Here is a 19,521-nt window from a genome sequence, read left to right on the forward strand (position 1 = left end):
ATCCTATGGTCTCATGTGTACATGAAATCCATGAAACCTTAACCCATGCAAGGTGAAGTCCAAGCTTGTCAACATGGAACAAGCAGCCCTCTGTGACATGATTCCTAGGGTATCTACCTTATCAGCCTGGCCCTCCTCACCCCACTTGCTCCATATTCACACACCTTAGCTTGAGGAACAATGAAATGTGGCCTAAACAATGCCACTCTCTCATGCATCTGAAGTTTCCCCAGTCTTCTTCCTTAGAATGTCCTTGAGCCACTTCAATGTTTTTGTCCACTGGCAAACTTCTTCTTAAAGATTGGCTCAAGAGTCTTCCCTTCTCTGGAAAGATATTCTAGATTCTCTGAACAATTTTGTGTGCTCTTTCCTCAAAGTTCCCTACATGTCATGGGCACACTTTCTTCAGAGATCATCAATGATCACTACCCTCCTATGAATTTCCCCCCTCTCAGGCCTAAAAAAATGTCATTTGTAATATTTTGTCCCCTAAGTTTCTATTTCTGCCAAATGGCAAGGTTAGACCTTTGAAGGAAGGCCAGTGTGCCACAATGTCAGCTTCTGTGTCTATCTGCCCTGTAGATTACCAGCTCCTTGTTAGGCTACACAGAGGATGTGTAGTGTTGATGGAGTGAATGGATAAATACACTGCTTTCAAGATTACAATGTGCTTTTTGCACGAATTAACCTCTTTAACCTTCACACTACTCTGAGTTCTTATTATTACCATTTCTATTTTATACAGAAGGAAACTTTCAGTCATAGAGCTAAATCATTTGCCCAAATGTTCACTGTCAATGAAAGACAGAGACAGAACTAGTTCTTCTGACTCCAAATCAAGGGGCCAGAATCTTCCACGGGGGGAAAAAAGAAAAATCCCAGTGCATTATCTCACAGAGAGTCTCAAGCTCATGAATCTTAGATGGGTAATGGCCTGGGTCCTCAAGACAGGTTTTAGCCTCTAAAGCTCATACCCTTCCCCTGAACCAAGTTGCCTCCAAGCTACACAATCCATGGATACACATGGGTACCCAGAAAGCAGAATTCCATCTGTTGTTTATAGTCAGGTTGTGTAAATCATTGTTAAGCATACAGAGTAAAACATCCTAATAAACTCGTTTCGTTCTCCTCCCCTGAACTACACTCTATTCCAACTCGGACAGGAGCTAAGAGAGGTCAGGTCTTGAACACTATTGAGCCTGGATTGGGTCAAAGGCTGAGTTCATTCTAGGCCTGTTCTCACCCAGGCATCATTTAAAGCTAAGTAGGCTTGCCCCAACTTAGACCTTAAATCTTACAACTGTGAATGCATTACGTTTTGATTACTTTTTGCATAATCTTTTCAAGTTTACAAAGTGGTTTTAAATCTTATTTGAGCTTCACAACAACCCAGTTAGATAGATAGGGTAGACATTGTTCCTAATGAATAACTGGCTGGAACAAACAAATCTCAGGTTTCTGAGAGCTGAGATTTAAGGCTCAAACTCATGGTTTGTTCCTCTGTTTCCTAAACCATCATTCTCAGTTAAGAAAGGAGGATCCATTTGCCCGCTCTTAGAACCTTGGTGAAACACTAAATGATAACAGAATCTCTCAAAATAGAATTACCTGAAAGAAAACAGTTGCGCCAACAACTGCAAAGCAACTGCTCTCTGTACCTAGATCATTGTTCCAAACATTTTCATTTTTTCTTCTTGCCTAAGAGGAAATGTTGATATTAATACTGCAGTGTCTTCCAACAGCATATTTTAGATTTTAAAAATGAGATGTGTAACACATTAGATTAGAAAACAAAATGGCTAGACACGTAGGTTAGAACTTTTGGTGCAGATACTAACAAGCCAGCTATATATAATTAGGAGACAGCCAGATCCTACTACAGTCACCATTTCAGCCTTCCACAGAGAGGCAGGATTGTGCTCCTCAACAGATGGTAGCCAAAATCCTAAAATTCTGTTTTTGTCAGAAAATTGGAGGAAGGTTTTTTTTCCTAGTGACAACTTCTGATTCTTTGCTACACCCACAAGTCATCAACTGTAGGAAATTTAAGCTAGAGTCACTAATTTGCTATTTATTGTAACAACACTGCTTGGTGTTTATACAGCACATTCCATTCTGTGATCTCCAAGAATGTTACGATCTTTTTCTACTAAAACAGATGGAGAAACTAAGGCACACTAGACCACCCACATAGTCACCCTGAGAAGCTAAGAGCAGAAGCCATCTGATGGATCACTTGGCCCGAAACGCCCTGCCAGGACTGAGTCAAGATTCAGTTTAATAAAAAGACACAATACCGAGAAGGTGGGCTTCCCTTAGCACAGAAGCTCAGCTGTTGAAAAAGGTGAGCATACAGCAAATCTCATGACACCACCACTCATTAATTTGACTTATAACTCGCTGATGGGTAAGCCTACAGACAGCAGCCCTCTGTGTCGGATGCCAGGGATTTGGTAAGGCCCTCCTATGAATTTTCCCTCTCCCAGGCCTAAAAAAATGTCATTCGTAATATTTTGTCCCCTAAGCTTTGATTTCTGCCAAATTGCAAATCTGCTGGGGAGAAATAATACTTTAAGCTAGTATTGGTCTTTCACAATTTGTGAATTATGCCCTTGAGAAACAGTCTGAGAAGTGCTGAGGAAGAGAAAAGGAAGAATTCCTATAGGAGAATAAGAACAAAAAGAGGTGGAAATAGAGGAAAGAAGACTTCAACGAGAGGCAGACCACCAAGAAAATAAGGGATCTATTTTGCAATCTTGTCCAAGTTCCAAGATATTTCCTCTTCCTTTCTAATTAATGTGCAGGCAGTGGTGCCTTTTAGCCAGCATTCCAGTATTTCTATGTAGTTTATATCTTAAATCTTGTATCTATAAATCTCTTAGATTTCAAAGAGGGTAATTCTGAGTCACTCTACTTTTGCCTTCAAACCTAGGATTATTTCAAAGAAAACTTTAAATGATATTAATATATTTTCAAATGTGTAATGAGATATTGGAAGTCTACCCAGAGGTTGCCATGGAAGATTATCTGGGAAGTGACCAAGGACAGGCTTGGGCTTTGGAATCTAACCAATCAGGATTGCTTGCCTAGTTTAGTAGTTGACCTGCCCTACGGCCTTGGGCAGGTTTCCTAACCACCCAGCACCTCCCTGATTTATCAGTAGAATTATGGTAATAACACCTACTCACTCTACAGGTTATCAAGAGGATTAAACTAGATAAAAGAGTGACAAGCTTAGTAAAGGACTGAGACAGAGTATGTGCTCATGCTAAGCATTGCAAAGTATGCCAAGGCCAAAACTTCAAACCAGAAGGTAACAAACAGGGCAATTCTAATAGACTTGATTATATTAATTAAAGATGGCTGTTTGAGATATAAAATGTGTTTGCAGAGAGGCTACAGCCAGCAGGAATGACTGAAGAGTTAGCGGCAATATAGTGTAGTGTTTACAAGAGTACAGCCTGGACGCTTTAGCTGTTTATTAAATATGCTTTGAGCGAGTTACTTAATCTCGTAGGGTCTTTTTTTCTCATTTGTACCATAGGGAGACTACTAACAGTGCCAAACTCTTAGGGTAGTCAAGAGCACTAAATGATTTGAGTTAGTACATGTATTCTCAACAGGGGTGATAGCACATTGGAGGGTAAAAACAATCTTAGGTATTAAAATGGTTTATGACCCTCTAAAGCTCAACCCTGTCTGATAAAAACTTATTCCTTTGTATTTAATTTTTCTCATTATGGATAAATTAAATTTAATTCAAATTCAAATTAACACAGTTAATTTAAATTAAACCTAAATTTAATTTAATTTTTCTCCTCAAGGGGACAATAATAGGAAAAAAAAAAAAAAAGGCTGAGAAACACTGAGTTAGTATATACAAAGCACTTATAACAGGGCCTGACCTATAAGAAGTATCTAAGAAGTATTTATTGTGGTAATTTTTCTTCCTGTTTTTAGTAGCAGAGGTAGCATCCCGGCCTCAATTAAGTATGTTACAATTGAATTAATTTGAGGCTACAGTTTAAAACTAAAGTTTAAATGTTTTAAGCTCTTTAAAATTAATTAAATCATTAAAAAAATGACTACAAAGCATGTGGGTTGGTGAGAGGGGGTTTAAAGAGTAGGAGAAGGGAAGCTGATTTTCCAGCCATGTCTGTGAATTCCAGTGTAAATAATGCTCATCTTTCTTCATTGCTCCTTTCCCGCTTCCCGCTCTATATTTTTGTCAGAAAGAAGAAAAACAAATGCCGGCAATAGCCCGGTATAGTGAAAACAGCATTATTTAGCTAAGGAACCGGGCCTCTCCAAGTCTGTTTCCTAGGAAGAGGTACACTTTCCCCAAAGTTTGCTGAAAGCATCGATTGACAGAAGATTTATGAATGCACAGCACTTGTCCAGCACCTATTAGGTGCTTGACAAATACTAGGTGTCCCTTCATATAGGCAGTCCGAATTAATGTGAACCACAGATTTTTCCTTAGGACGCAGTCAATATTCAGTGTAGAACCTAAAAGATTTCCAAATCATTTTTAAAGGAAGATGTCTACTTTAAAAAGAGATATTTCATGGTTCGGAGAGAATGTGCAAATAGATAGCATTTCAGAGACGTACAGGCAAGCACTACACAATGAAATTTTAGTGTGCTTTCTCATAATTTTCCTTTCTCCTTGGCAAGGACAGCACAGAACTGGTCTCCTGTTGAGAAAACTCTAGAGTAAAAGGATAGGACAGATTTTCAGGCCATGCTCCCAGTGTGGCTATTGGAGGCTTCCACCGGGTATGTGTGTATCTCCCTTTGGTTTTCCTGATGTCTCAATCCACTTGATCCATGTAGCCAAATTCCCACTTCAGTCTCCTTAATAGGGATGTTCTGGAGAGCCAAGCATTTTAAGTTTAACAAATTGCCATTGTAACAGCTACAATTATGAGTAAATTTGATCTTAAAAGAAGCCAAGGTGCAGTAACTCAATAACTTTGTAACACAGCCGTCATTATAGTAGTGATAAAGTACCACAGTGTTTTCCTGGGTGCCTCATCAGTTTCCTCTAATACTAGGAGTGGGAGGGGGAGATATTCAAGGGTATGCTTTCCCTCCCACCCAGGATGTTCATTAACCAACGTGTGTGCTTGTAAATTCATTAGCACCATGAAGGTTTACAAACACAAAAACAGACTATTGATGTGCTTTGAGTGTTAAAGTTATTGATGAGTGTAATCTGAACAATAGTGTTCCAGTAAAGAAAAACATATCCTGATGATAATCTCAGAAGCCATGTACAGATTCTACCAGGAGAAAAAAAAAGAAACATTTGTTTCTACAAGCAAAATGTCCAGCATGTTTACAAACTCACTTGGTTTTCTATACTTCCATGTACTGTTTAGCCACATAGTTACAGGTTATTAACCTATTCAGATGGCTTACAGTGTCCTTTTATTCTTACTTGAAGTTTATCGGCTTAACACCTTCCAGTGTAAATGTGAATACAAAGGTTACTATAAGATCTTTCTCATCTTGATTCTTAGCTCCAAGTCCAAATTACTGCGTTAAGGTGCAAAGAGAGAGAGAGGCTTTCCCCCACAGGACTTCACTGGGGCTCATAAGTAAAATGCCATCTCTACTCAACTCTTACAATAGTGACAAAACCACATACTCACTTTTTGTTTGTTTTACTAAGGTCTAATTACTCTGACTTAGTTTCAAAAGTGCGGGAATTTGATAGGTGCTTAAAACACGTCTGTCGAATAACTGAGTAAATGAATAAAGCAAATACGATATTTTGCTATCTCTAACTCCACTGTAAATCTGCACACGTAAACACACACACACGCACACACACACGCATGCCAATAAAACTACCAAATTGTTTCTGCTTTCACAGAAAATGCAAGAAGCAAGAACAAGCATGTGTCCTTCCAGTAGGCACGTGGCAGCAGGTTCTCACATTTGGTACCAGATTCCTGGCCAAAACAAAAGCACAATCTCATGGTGAAATCCATCCCCTCACCAGTCTCTCAGCTCACTTTAAACCCTGCATCAACCTGACTTACTGTTAAGCAACTTGACTTGGTGTAACCATTGCCACATAGCAACACAATAAAATATTTATTGGTGGTTGCTACTCTTCCTGGAAGCCCTCCCCTCCTCCCTATCTCTTTTCCCTAATCTCACTTCTTTTGCTTCCTCACCATTAAATCTTTACTCTTGGTGCTCGGAGTGCAAGGGTGGATTACACATACTTGCTTCCGAGATGAGACTGGAAAAGTAAAACATTTGCCCCGCCCAGGAAAGAAAAATGCTCCCAAGTCCATTTGAAAAAAGTTTCAAATGAGACAGTCATTTTAGACTTTGAAATCCCAGCAATTAAGGATATTTTTTCATGTTCCCAAAGCCAAAATACATAATGTAATGTAATACATATTGTCAACCAGGTGTTAGAAGCTACAGATTTCAAATGAAATAACTGAACAATTTTCTCCAAATCATAGAGTTCATACCCCTGGAAACTCCTGACTGTGCAGTTGTCTTGTATATGGTAATAGATTAAAGTTACAAATAAACACCAAAAGGTGGACAGTGCAAACCCCCAATGTCCTTCAACTGGTGAATGGATCAACAAGCCATGATACGTTCATGTAACAGAATACTACTCAGCAACAAAAACGAACAAGCTTTGACACACACTGCCTCATGGATGAAATCTCAAAGGCATTATGCTAAGTGCAAAAATCCAGACTCAAAAGACTACATACCAAATTATTCCATTTTTTATGCCATTCTAGAAAATGCAAAACGACAGGTCCAAAAAACAGATCAATGGGGGCAGGAAGCTAGGGGCAGGGAAAGGAGTTGAATACAAAGGAACCCAGGATAATTTTTGGCGGGGGGTAGTGGGGACTGTTCTTTGTCTTGAGTGTGGTAGTAGTTACACAACCATATACATTTGTCAAAATTCAACAGAACTGTCCAATAAACAGGATGCATTTTACTATATATAAATTAAACCTGATTTAAATGTTCAAAAAGTATGCCATTCAAAACTAACTGATAGTGGGAAAAAAAACAAACAAACAAGGATGACTTCAGTATAGAGACGACGGAGTAGAACGGGACTTAAGGGAAGTTTGTGGGATGAGGTGACAGTCTGTATCTTGACAGGGATATAGACTTTGGTTCAAACTCAAAGACTGTATGCTTAAGACTTGTAATTTCACTGTATGTAAATTTTACATTAAAAGAAGAAAAAGCATAAACAAATATTGAATTACAGTTAATGACATGCATGCTGAAGTATTCAGGGGGAAGTGGATGGATGTCTGCATTTTACTTTGAAATGCATTGAAAAATTAGCTGGATTAATGGATGGATAAAGATGGATAGGTGCACAGATGTGATAAAAGAAGTGTGTAGAACGCTAATGGTAGAATCTAGGTGGTAAGTATAGTGATGTTCACTTTAAATTCTTTCAAAATTTTGCTGTATGGTTGAAATTTGTTATAATGAAATGTTGGCAGGGACATCAGTTCTAAAGAATTAAAATATAGTCATCCCTCGGTATTTGTGAGAATACTAAAATCCACAGCTGTTCAAGTCTTTGATACAAGATGGAGGAGTATTTGTATATAGCTTATATACTTTTAGCCATCTCTAAATTACTTATAATACCTAATACAATGTAAATGTCATGTAAATAGTTGTTATACTGTATTTTTAGTTTTTAATTTTATTGTTACTTATTTTATTATTATTTTATTGTATTATTTTTACTGTTTTTTCCCAAGTATTTTCCATACACAGTTGGTTGAATCTGTGGGAATCTGTGGATAAGGAGGTCTGATTGTATGCATTAATACATAAAGCAAAGGATTTTAAAGGATGTAAGAGTTAATATGCCACAAACTGTTAAAAAGCTGCAGGGCATCATTTTTCTATGTCTACCCTTTTGAAGCATCTAACATATTATTCAGATTCAAAGTTTGTAAATCATGCCACAAATGCAGAACTCTTCATGTTTCTTTACACAGTTTGCTCAGCTACACGCTTGAATTGGACACATGAGGCTGAACTATTTATCCATTGATTGTAAGAGAAAACCGACTCTTTCAGAATGCCTTCATAATTCCCTGCCCCTGTATTAACTCACAGGGCAGACACTGATGCTGGTCCACTGGGGAAAACTGTCTCTAAGTTTCATTCCCAGGGATGTAACCCCAATGTCCCCCAAAGTCTAAGCTGTGCAGTCACGAAACTGGAAAAGACCAGCATTGTCTACACCGGCGACTCATTCTGTTACCTTCATTTAGGTCTACCTGTGAAGCCTTTGCCCTCTCAGGGTAATTCAGCAATCTCAGATTCAGTGCCAGTTTGGACTCTCGACCTTGTTTCCAGCAGTTAATACTAACTACTGGTGAGGACTTCTGCCTACCGAGTGGAAACTTTCTCCTCTGAAGGAACAGTGCTACAACTACACTGCTTACAAAATTTCCAAAATCTACAAATCTTTCAATGGTTGCTTTGCCTATAATCATACAATTTGAAAGACAACAGCTGATCAGAAAGCAACTAAATAGATGCATTCATTTAAAAGGTCCTTGTTGTGGCAGCTCTGAGAAGGTTAGCTGTAGCAGTTCCCCACCTCAACACACACACACACACACACACACACACACAACTGTGTCCCACTATAAAGGTTTAAGGGTCAGGTATACAGAAGGATAGTTTGTAAAGTATCTTAAAAGGTGCAGAATGAGTTTGTATTTCTACTAAACTACAAAGAAACAACCACTATGGGGTGGAGAGACTTTACTTGTTGGATTACAGATACTGTTATAAACAGGGAAACCAATCTTAATGTCCCAACGTAGATGGATACCCCATTCTCCATGATGTGATTATTATGCACTGCATGCCTGTATCAGACATCTTGTGTACCCCATAAATATAGACACCTATTATGTACCCACAGAAATTAAAAGTTAGACCAGGCGTGGTGGCTCACGCCTGTAATCCCAGCATTTTGGGAGGCCAAGGTGGGCGGATCACGAAGTCAAGAGATCGAGACCATTCTGGCCAACATGGTGAAACCCTGTCTCTACTAAAAATATAAAAGTTAGCTGGGCATGGTGGTGCGTGCCTATAGTCCCAGCTACTTGGGAGGCTGGGGCAGGGGAATTGCTTGAACCCGGGAGGCAGAGGTTGCAGTGAGCTGAGATCGTGCCACTGCACTCTATCTAGCCTGGCAACAGACGGAGACTCCATCTCAAAAAAATAAATACATAAAAAATTAAAAATTTAATAAATAAATGTCCCAACATAAATATTGGCAAAATAAACGATGGTTACACAATGCATGTTCCTTTATGATTTCAAGGAAAACTTCATGACATGGAAAAATAGGAAATTCCCTGACATACTGATGTCAGGGGATACTGGGATTTTGGTCAGTCCTTACACCTCAAATCCTTTCAAATGCTCCAAGCCCATTTGAAAAAAAAAGTTATGCCTCAGTACTTACACCAATGTCGCAGTACTGGTATTCTTAATCCTAATCTTAAAATTGTTTAGGTATAAATTAGGGTTACCCAAATAATAACAAAGGATGCTGAGTTAAATTTCAGATAAACAACAAATAAATACTTCAATATAGATATGTCCCTTGACATATCTGAGACATACTCATATTAAAAATTTGTTTTTTTATCTAGTATCCCTAGATACAAATATAAACTTGAGATGTGTTAGTGAAAAGTTTTCTTAAAACATATTCATTGGTATCTTCAAAAGTAGTTTTTTGGTTTTTGATCTAAAATCAGGCCCAGATCTTAGATTTGATAAGATGGGAAGTGCTATGAGGGCAGTGACTAGGTTTGTTTTTCTAGTTTTATATCTGATGTCTAGCTCAGTACCTTGTACACAATGAGCTCTCAAAAATATCTGTGATGAGTTAGAACGGCAATCATTAAAAAGTCAGGAAACAACAGATGCTGGAGAGGATGTGGAGAAATAGGAACACTTTTACACTGTTGGTGGGAGTGGAAATTAGTTCAACTATGGTAGAAGACAGTGTGGCAATTCCTCAAGGATCTAGAACTAGAAATACCATTTGATCCAGCCATCCCATTACTGGGTATATACCCAAAGGATTACAAACCATGCTACTATAAAGACACATGCACACGTATGTTTATTGTGGCACTATTCACAATAGCAAAGACTTGGAACCAACCCAAATGCCCATCAATGATAGATTGGATTAAGAAAATGTGGCACATACACATCATGGAATATTATGCAGCCATAAAAAAGGATAAGTTCATGTCCTTTGTAGGGACATGGATGAGGCTGGAAACCATCATTCTCAGCAAACTATCACAAGAACAGAAAACCAAACACCGCATGTTCTCACTCATAGGTGGGAGTTCAACAATGAGAACACATGGACATATGGCGGAGAACATCACACACTGGGGCCTGTCGAGGGGTGGGGGGCGAGGGGAGGGATAGCATTAGGGGAAATACCTAATGTAAATGATTAGTTGATGGGGGCAACAAACCAACATGGCACATGTATACACATACGTAACAAACCTGCATGTTGTGCACATGCACCCTAGAATTTAAAGTATTTTATATATATATATATATCTGTGAGGAGGCCAGGCATGATGGCTCATGCCTATAATTCCAACACTTTGGGAGTCTGAGGCAGGAGGATTGCTTTGGGCCAAGAGTTTGAGACCAGCCTAGCCAACATAGTGAGACCATGTCTCTACAAAAATTAAAAACAAAAAAAAAATTAAGTGGGTATGGTGGTATGTGCCTGTGGTCCCAGCTCCTCAAGAGGCTGAGGGGATAGGATCACTTGAGCCCAGGAGTTTGAGGCCACAGTGAGCTGTGATTGTACCACTGCACTTCAGCCTGGGTGACAGAATGAGGACCTATCTCTAAAATATCCATGGAGAAAGCAAATGTGTGAATGGTTAGTAAAACCCTGGATCTCTCTCTCATGCTACCTCATTCCTGGGAGACTTCAGTTTTCCCCATGTAAGGAGCAACCTCATTTTCCCCAAAGTTTCTATCTTCTTTTCTCTCTGTACAAACGTGAGTTGAAGAAGGGAATCCCATGAGTCCCAGGAGTAAGTCTGAAAAGTGTGTCCACAGCCTAAGGGACATTATGGGAACATTCCCTTAGAGCAAAACCTGCCTTTGAGTTGGGGCCTAGCAAATCTGTCCTAAGGACACAGTCCCGTTTCTTACCTACTTTGTTAGTCTTTTGCACTTTTGGTGGTTCTTTTCATTCTTTTTTTTTTTTTTTTTTTTTTTAATTTTTCTTGGAATGGCAGCCTAGGCTTGCCAACTCATGTATGAAAATGCTTACTTAGCTCTGCGAAAGGATTAAAAAGTAATCTACATAGCTACCAACAATTTTCATTAACTGCATCCACCCTCGTTCTATCTGACTTTATTTTTGGTTTCTTCTATTTTCTATCCTGACCCTATCACCACTGGCCTCCTAATATATTTCTAATTCTAATTTTCATGGCTTCGTAAAATTTGCTCTACTGCCGTTGTCATTTTGGAAGGTATGCTATTTCTTCAAAACCCACATAAAGTTTTTAACTCCTTAGAAGAACCTCTGTTAAGTACAATGTTTTGCTATTTGGAACTACCTTCCTTCTGGAACATCCTGAATGCCAGCAATAACACTTAATTATTATTATTCTCATCATCATTCTCCTATATTGTAAGAAACACGTACTACAGGAGCAAAGAAGCAGTTACTTGTTCCTCATTTATTATATGCATAGCTGAATAGATAACATCTGTATTTGTCTCAAGACTAACCAAGTTAATCTCAAGTCTAACTGCAAACTTAGCCTTTTAAGGCAAAACAGTGTCTGGGAAAGAGCTCAGAGTGCTAAGAAATATTTTAAATATTGGCCAGGTGCAGTGGCTTACGCTTGTAATGCCAGCACTTTGGGAGGCCGAGGTGGGTGGATCACAAGGTCAGGAGTTCAAGACCAGCCTGGCTAACATAGTGAAACCCAGTCTCTACTAAAAATACAAAAAATTAGCCGGGCATGGTGGCGGGCACCTGTAGTCCCTGCTACTTGGGAGGCTGAGGCAGGAGAATCACTTGAACCTGAGAGACGGAGGTTGCAGTGAGTGGAGATTGTACCACTGCACTCCAGCCTGGGCGACAGAGTGAGACTCCGACTCAAAAAAAGAAGTATTCTAAATAATTATTGAGGAAAAAGGCAGAAGGAGAACATTTGGAAAGAAACTAAAACAGAGAATATGAAAAAAGCGATATGATGGCAACGTGGACTAATAGTAAAATCACAAGTGACACTGATTCAAGATGGTAATTAATGGATCAGAATGAACATTAGAAAGCAGCTCATCTGCTCCATGATTTTACAAGTGAAATAAGCTCAATGAGGAGTGGCATGCTAATAGCCACTCTGAGCTAGTAGTAAAGCTGAGACCAGAATCCAAATATCCTAAATGCAACTGATGCACTTCCATTTTATAACAGTGTCTCTCCAACTAGCTGCTCTAATGTCTATACTTAAAAGAGACAGTACTGTGTATGTCACCATAAAATGATGTCAGTACTAGGAGAATAAAGAAAAAAATTACAGCTCCAAGCTTTATTATTGCCTCTATCACTTATCTTCTAAAATTAATTTCAAATGTCATTTATTCATTCTTTTGTTCTTCTATTGAAGGTTTTCTACGTGCTGGATATTGTTCCAGGCCATGGGAATATCACAGTTAACAAGATGCATGGCCTCCACTGAATTTATGCCCTAGAATGAGAAAACCAACAGTTACTAAATATATATATATATATAGTTTTGGATTCAGATAGATACCAAAGAGGAAATTAACATGCTGAAGGCAGACAGGAGTTGAGCAGGTGAGATTAAAGATCTACTTTAGCAAGAATACTGGGGGAAGTCTTTCAAAGGAAGTGACATGAAGGCTGAGAAGACATCCATCATACAAAGACCAAAGGAAGCATATTCCAGGCAAAGGGAACAAGGGGAAGGGCTTGAGACAGAAAGAGAGATAGAGATATGGCCAAGTGTGATGAGCAAAAAGGAGGTGTGTCAAAGACTAGCTCAGAGAGGGAGAAAGAGGCTAGATCATAATGGCCTTTGTAGATAACTTTAAAAAAACGGATTTTACTTCAGAATCAATAGAAAGTCATTAAAAAAAAACCTCTTTTGAACTCTGGAAATTTACTGTCTGTGGCGAATGACTGTAGAAGAACAGCAGTGGAAGTAGAGGCAATTGCTGTGAACCAGGTCAACACTGATGGTGGGATTAACCAGGATGGTGGCAGTGCAGGGGGAGAAAGTCCACAGATTCATAGCTGCAAGATAAATTTTAGTGGTGGGGCCGACAATATCTCTTGATGACTCAATGAGGAGAAACGAGGGAAATGGAGAGAATCAAGAATGATTCTGTTCCATTTCTGACTTCGGCAAAAATGGATAATTCATGGTGCTATTTACTGGAAAAGAAAAGGCTTGGGGACTATGGTGATGGGTAGAAATGTAAAAGTTCCATGTATGTTATTTTTATTATCTTTTATATGTTATTATATTTTATTATATAACATATATCTTATATGTTATTCTTATATTATTTTTATATGTTTTATTTTATTTATTTATTTATATTTTTTGAGATGGAATTTCGCTCTTGTTGCCCAGGTTAGAGTGCAATGGCGTGATCTCAGCTCACAGCAACCTCCACCTCCCGAGTTCAAGCAATTCTCCTGCTTCAGCCTCCCGAGTAGCTGGGATTACAGGCATGCGCCACCATGCCCAGCTAATTTTGTATTTTTAGTAGAGACAGGGAACTCCCGACCTCAGGTGATCCGCCTGCCTCAGCCTCCCAAAGTGCTGGGATTACAGGTGTGAGCCACCGCGCCGGGACATCTTATTTTTATTATGACATTTTAGGTGCTTATTAACTATCTAGTTGGGGATGTCAGGAAAGTAAACAGTGATAGAAATTTGAGGCAAGGACACCAGCATAATGGTGATTTAAAGCAATGGAAATGAATGAATTCCTCTAGGGAAAGAACAGAGCTGACTGAGCCCTGGGCTCTCCAAACTTTACACATGAGGTAGAAAAGGTGCCCTCAACAAAGACAGAAGGTGCAAGGGGAAAGACAGAAAGAAAACTTGGGGAATGTGCTCTCAAGAAACAAGTCACCTTTTTCAAGAAGGAGCAAATTATCAACCATGATGTCAAGAGCATGGTGGAGTCGGATAAGAACAAAAATATATCCATTAGTTTTGAAATAGCAAAGCACTGTTGCTTTGATATTTCAACAAAAGCAATTTTACTACCATTTTTAAAAATCAGGCACTGTGGAAAGGTTAAGAGTTATTTTTATGCGTATGTGCATCCTTCCAAACCTATCCTGCATAAAATGATAGCCACACACACACAGGTCTTTTTTGTTTAAATGTAAAACATAAATGGGAACACATCTTCATCTTCTACTCTCTTCATATACTGCTTTTTAAAACTATATATATATATACACATACACGTGTGTGTATATATGTGTGTATATATACATGTGTCTATATATGTGTGTGTGTGTATATTTTTTTTTTTTGAGATAGGGTCTCACTCTGTCACTCAGACTGGAGTGCAGTGGTGTAATCTCAAATCACTGCAGCCTCAACCTTCCTGGCTTAAGTGGTCTTCCCATTTCAGCCTCCCTAGCACCTGGGACTAAAGGGCCCTGCCACTACGCCCAGTTGATTTTTTTTATTTTTTGTTGAGATGGGGTCTCACTATGTTGCCTAGGCTGGTCTCAAACTCATAGATTTAAGTCATCCTCCCCTGCCTCAGCTTCCCAAAGTGCTGGGATTATAGGCATGAGCCACCACACTCGGCCTACATATTATTTTGGAGATCATTCCTTACCTGAATGTATAAATTTATGACATTATTTTAATGGCAATTTACTATTTTGTTATAAGGATTTAACCTACACTTTTGATCTTTTCTTATACGTACAATTCATTATATTGCATTATACTGTGTACTTCTCTAAGTATATGTATGAAAAATGGAAGTCTTCAAGTGACGGAAGATTGATAGGTAGAGCTCATCCTATAGGAATGGGAGTAAGAACTAAAACACAAAGGTTCTTTCCACTGTGTCATATTGCCTCCTTTTGTATTATCCTAAGAATTGATTGATATTTGGAAGAACTCAGCACACAAATAAAATTTGCAAGCATTTAATTAACAAATAACGTCCTTTCAACGGCAGTGTTTTAATTGGATTTCTTATTTACTCTTGCATTCATTAAAATAAAGACATGAATTAGTACAATTTCTCTTCAAAGCCAGACAATTAAAATGGCTTTGAGTTTTTTGTTGTTGCTGGATTTTTGTTTGTTTGCTGTTTCCACTTCCTAGATTTGCTTATTTTATCTTAATTTGGCCAAGATTTTAACTGAAACTACAGGTTCAAAATTCCCTTATTAGTACCTATCTAGAAATTTAGAATGCTATCATTACATTTTCTAGTTTCAACAGCTACCTTTTTAGAATCTGACATCTTAGGAACATCACATAGGCTGGGCATGGTGGCTCATGCCTGTAATCCCAGCACTTTGGGAAGCACAGGCAGGTGGATCACCTGAGGTCAGGAGTTTGAGACCAGCCTGGCCAACATGGCGAAACCCCATCTCTACTAAAAATACAAAAATTAGCCTGGTGTGGTGGCGTGCGCCTGTAGTCCCAGCTACCCAGGAGGCTGAAGCAGGAGAATCGCTGGAACCGGGAGGCAGAGGCTGCAGTGAGCCAAGATTGCACCACTGCTCTCCAGCGTGGGTGACAGAGCAAGACTCCATCTCGGAAAAAAAGAAAAGAAAAGAAAAGAAAAGAAATACCACATCAACTAGAAAAAGTAAAGATTTTACAGTTAGTATCTTTCCTTCAAGTGGCTGAAGAGATTATGCAAAATCCATAACCTGCCTCCCCGATCATACTCTTCTTCCTGTTTTTATGGCCATCACTTTTATTTCCTAGTTGTTCTTTGCTTTAACTTATGGCGCTTCCTCGAACAAGTCTGTTAAGCCTGTCTCCCAGGGCAGTCATAGATGTCAGTGAAAAACCGGAGGAAGCAGAAGAGAACTAGAATAAGCCCTCCACCTTCTGCCACCATCACTGGCACCCTTCGCGCCACAACTTGCAAGACCTGAGCCTGTTATGTTTTGCCTGATACTCATATTTCAATCTGGGGACTAAAAAGGCACAGAAAGAAACCATGTTGGAGCCCTCACCGTGGTACATAACTGACACAACTAATATTGTGTGTCCATGTGAGCATCAGACCAAAGTGAAATTATCAAAGTGATGAGATCTGTCGTTTACACCTTTCTCCCTTTCTACCAACACAGCCAACCCAAGAGGTCACAAACTGGGATGCCCCAAAGATGTGTTTCCTTTGGTCCATACAAATATTTTTAAACTTTTGAACTAGTTGCCAGCGTTTAAAAATGGAAAACGATACGTAAAACTCAAGACTTGCAGGTCCTTTTAAATTGGCAACACCAAGCCAGCTCCGCAGCCTGAGGACAATGGGCCGCGGCAGAGTAGCAGCTGCTCGGTGCAGGCAAAGAGGGCGCTACGCTTTGGCGCATGCCTGGTGAGCTTCTGCCTGGCCCTTCTCCCTCACTCATGTTACCTGCACTCCCACTTGAGGCATGTGAGTTTACGACCTTTCGAAGTGAAGTACTGCCAAGTACTCTCTAATAAAGATTTGGCAGCCTTGCCAAAGTAGCTGAGAAATCATTTTTTAAATAATTTACTTCTGCCTATAAGAGATTGGGTCTTTGATCTAAACGTTCCCATCAGATATTCCAGCAGCGTACAAACTGACCCTCTGGTTTCTGACCATCCAGACACCTAGGAGACCTGGAAACAAAACAGATAGGACAGGGAGGTGGAGAACACGGTGGACCCGGCACCCACATGCTTCTTGAGGTCTCTTCCACCCTCGTCATCATCGTGTCACCATAAATGGATCAAAGGGCTAACCTAAGGCTGAAAGGCTTCTCCCGAGAGTGTATGCATTCTAGTGGGATTTGCAAAGACTCAGAAATGTTATCAAATGCTAAAGACAGGGATTTGCTATAATGATTCGCATTCATAGCTGGTGAAAACATGGCAAAAAAGGTAGCCAGAAACGAGAAAGATGCCCTAAGTCCCTCCTGATCAACACGTCCGCAGTCTCTCTGCTTGTCACTGGATCCAAGCCCATGCTATTTCCAGAATATAGTGTATTCGCAGGATATTTAGTAACCATTTTTACTTACCAGTAAGATGAGGAGAGGCAAACGTGAAATCACCATTCCTAAGCAACCACACAAAGCCTCAGGTACCTACCCGAAGAAAACACAGCCACCCTCATTGTGCAGGAACACAAGGCCAAAGCCACAGATCTCAACACACCCTGGATCAGCCCACACAGCTGGATGAGCACAAACCCTGGATTGTTATATTACACTTACAAAACTGCACTGCACAAAAGAAAGCCCAAACATTAAGTCATTATCGCATTTAAAACTGAAGAGCAGCAAGTTAACCTGCCAAAGAAAACACCCAGGAGTGCCCTCTGGAAGGAGGGCAGGCTGGGAGAGAGGCAATGCAGCAGTGGCCTGCACAGGAAGCACTTGAACTCCAGGTGAAACTCATTTTGAAGCTATGCTAGACCCCATGAAATATTATTTGTGAAAAGGTATGGCCACAATTAATGAAGAGGCATGGTAGCAATGTAAGCCATGTAAGATTGACCTCACACACTTCTGAATACTTATTTTTAACCAAATAAGGTTCTTTAACTCCAAAGTTCACCTAGTAGATCAACTGTACGTAAAAAGCTCGCAAATGGTTTCGTCTCCAAGTTCAGGGAAGAGATAGCAAATGTGATGGTTGCCTCCACGGATCAATTGCAGATCAATTAGTAGTAAAGAAAAAATACTTCTGAAATTATAAAGTGAATCCATGGGGAAATAGAATTCGACTGATAAGGAGTAGATGCGCACAACCTCTCCATTATGTACAGGGAAGTGCTCCTGTACTGCAGTTACTCCATCACACCTATTTTACTCTTGAGGCAAAAAGAGAAACCCCAGGCGCCTGAAAATCTAATCCTGAGCACAACAGGCACCAACCTGAATGAGTAGGAAACTTGAACTTGCTTTTCTTCTTTCACAGGTCTGATTTCATCTAATTCTGCCAGCTACATCCAATCACTTCATTTCTCCCTTCCTGTCCTTTTCCTATGCCCTTTCTTCATTGCACAATGCTTGAATGCTCTGCTTTAAATTATCTTCAGAGGAAATGGCTACGGATAAATGTAACAAATGGGAAGCTAAAGCCTTGAACTTGATGCTGGGTCACACTTATAAGGAGACAATTGCTTTTCCAAGAGAATAAACAAAGGACTTCAACTATTTAAAGAGCTATTATGAAGAAATGGATTTAACACTATATAGAATTCTGGAAGGCAAAAGTAGACTCAATGGATAGATGTTACAGGCAAGCAGATTATAACTAACAAGTTAAACCTCTTAAAATATAGAAATGTTTGCCCTGTCTGATGGTGAAGCCTCTTTCATTGGAAATGTTCAAACAGATCTGAAAAAAATTCCTTTTAGAAATACAATGGATGGAGGTGGCAGGCGCCTGTAGTCCCAGCTACTCAGGAGGCTGAGGCAGAAGAATGGCGTAAACTCGGGAGGCGGAGCTTGCAGTGAGCCGAGATCTGGCCACTGCACTCCAGCCTGGGTGACAGAGCGAGACTCCGTCTCAAAAAAAAAAAAAAAAAAAAAAAAAAAGAAATACAATGGATGGTATGGCAGCATTGGATAAAGTGATAAGACTAAATCAACTCTAATTCTAAGGAGTCTGTGATTCCACAATAAGTAATGTTATATGAATAACTTTTCCAAGTGAGAAACGCAGTCACACACAACCACGTGAAGAGGCAGGCTGGCTGAGGTGAACATAGGGAGCAACAAGATGGGAGATGCCCATCGCTGACATATCAGAGGGAGTGACACTGTTCTAGTCTTGGGATAAAAACCGACCCATAATAGACTGGAGGATAGAAAAAGGATTGGAAAAGATAAAAGATTGATAGGCTAAAACCTTTGAGATAAAATCTAATGGGAAAAAGGGGAAGCCATGCTTATGTAATTAACTACATATGCATAGGGCATGGGTGTCTAACTTAATGGCAGTTTATGGTTTTACTTTTAAAAGTCAAAAATGCCCTACCCTACCTAGAAAAGTCAGGATTTTAGTTTTTCTGGTTTTGGATAAGGGGAAGGAAAATGAAAGAAAACAATCTTCTTCTCTTCACTCCCTCTCTCACACTCTTCCAACTCCATGAGCAACTAAAGAGCTTCCATCCAATATTCTCCTACAGATAACACTGTCCTTGACCCAAATGTCTGTGGCTGGCCAAAAT

The 19,521-nt window shown here is 39.6% G+C and overlaps 1 protein-coding gene across 5 annotated transcripts in view; it reads right to left on the reverse strand.

Moving 5' to 3' along the window:
- PCSK5 (proprotein convertase subtilisin/kexin type 5) overlaps positions 1–19,521 on the reverse strand; it is a 462,318-nt gene that overhangs the window by 393,792 nt on the left and 49,005 nt on the right. The gene's annotated exons all lie outside the window — the stretch shown is intronic.

The sequence above is a fragment of the Chlorocebus sabaeus genome, chromosome 12 (genome assembly GCF_047675955.1).
Source record: "Chlorocebus sabaeus isolate Y175 chromosome 12, mChlSab1.0.hap1, whole genome shotgun sequence".
Lineage (NCBI taxonomy): Eukaryota > Metazoa > Chordata > Mammalia > Primates > Cercopithecidae > Chlorocebus > Chlorocebus sabaeus.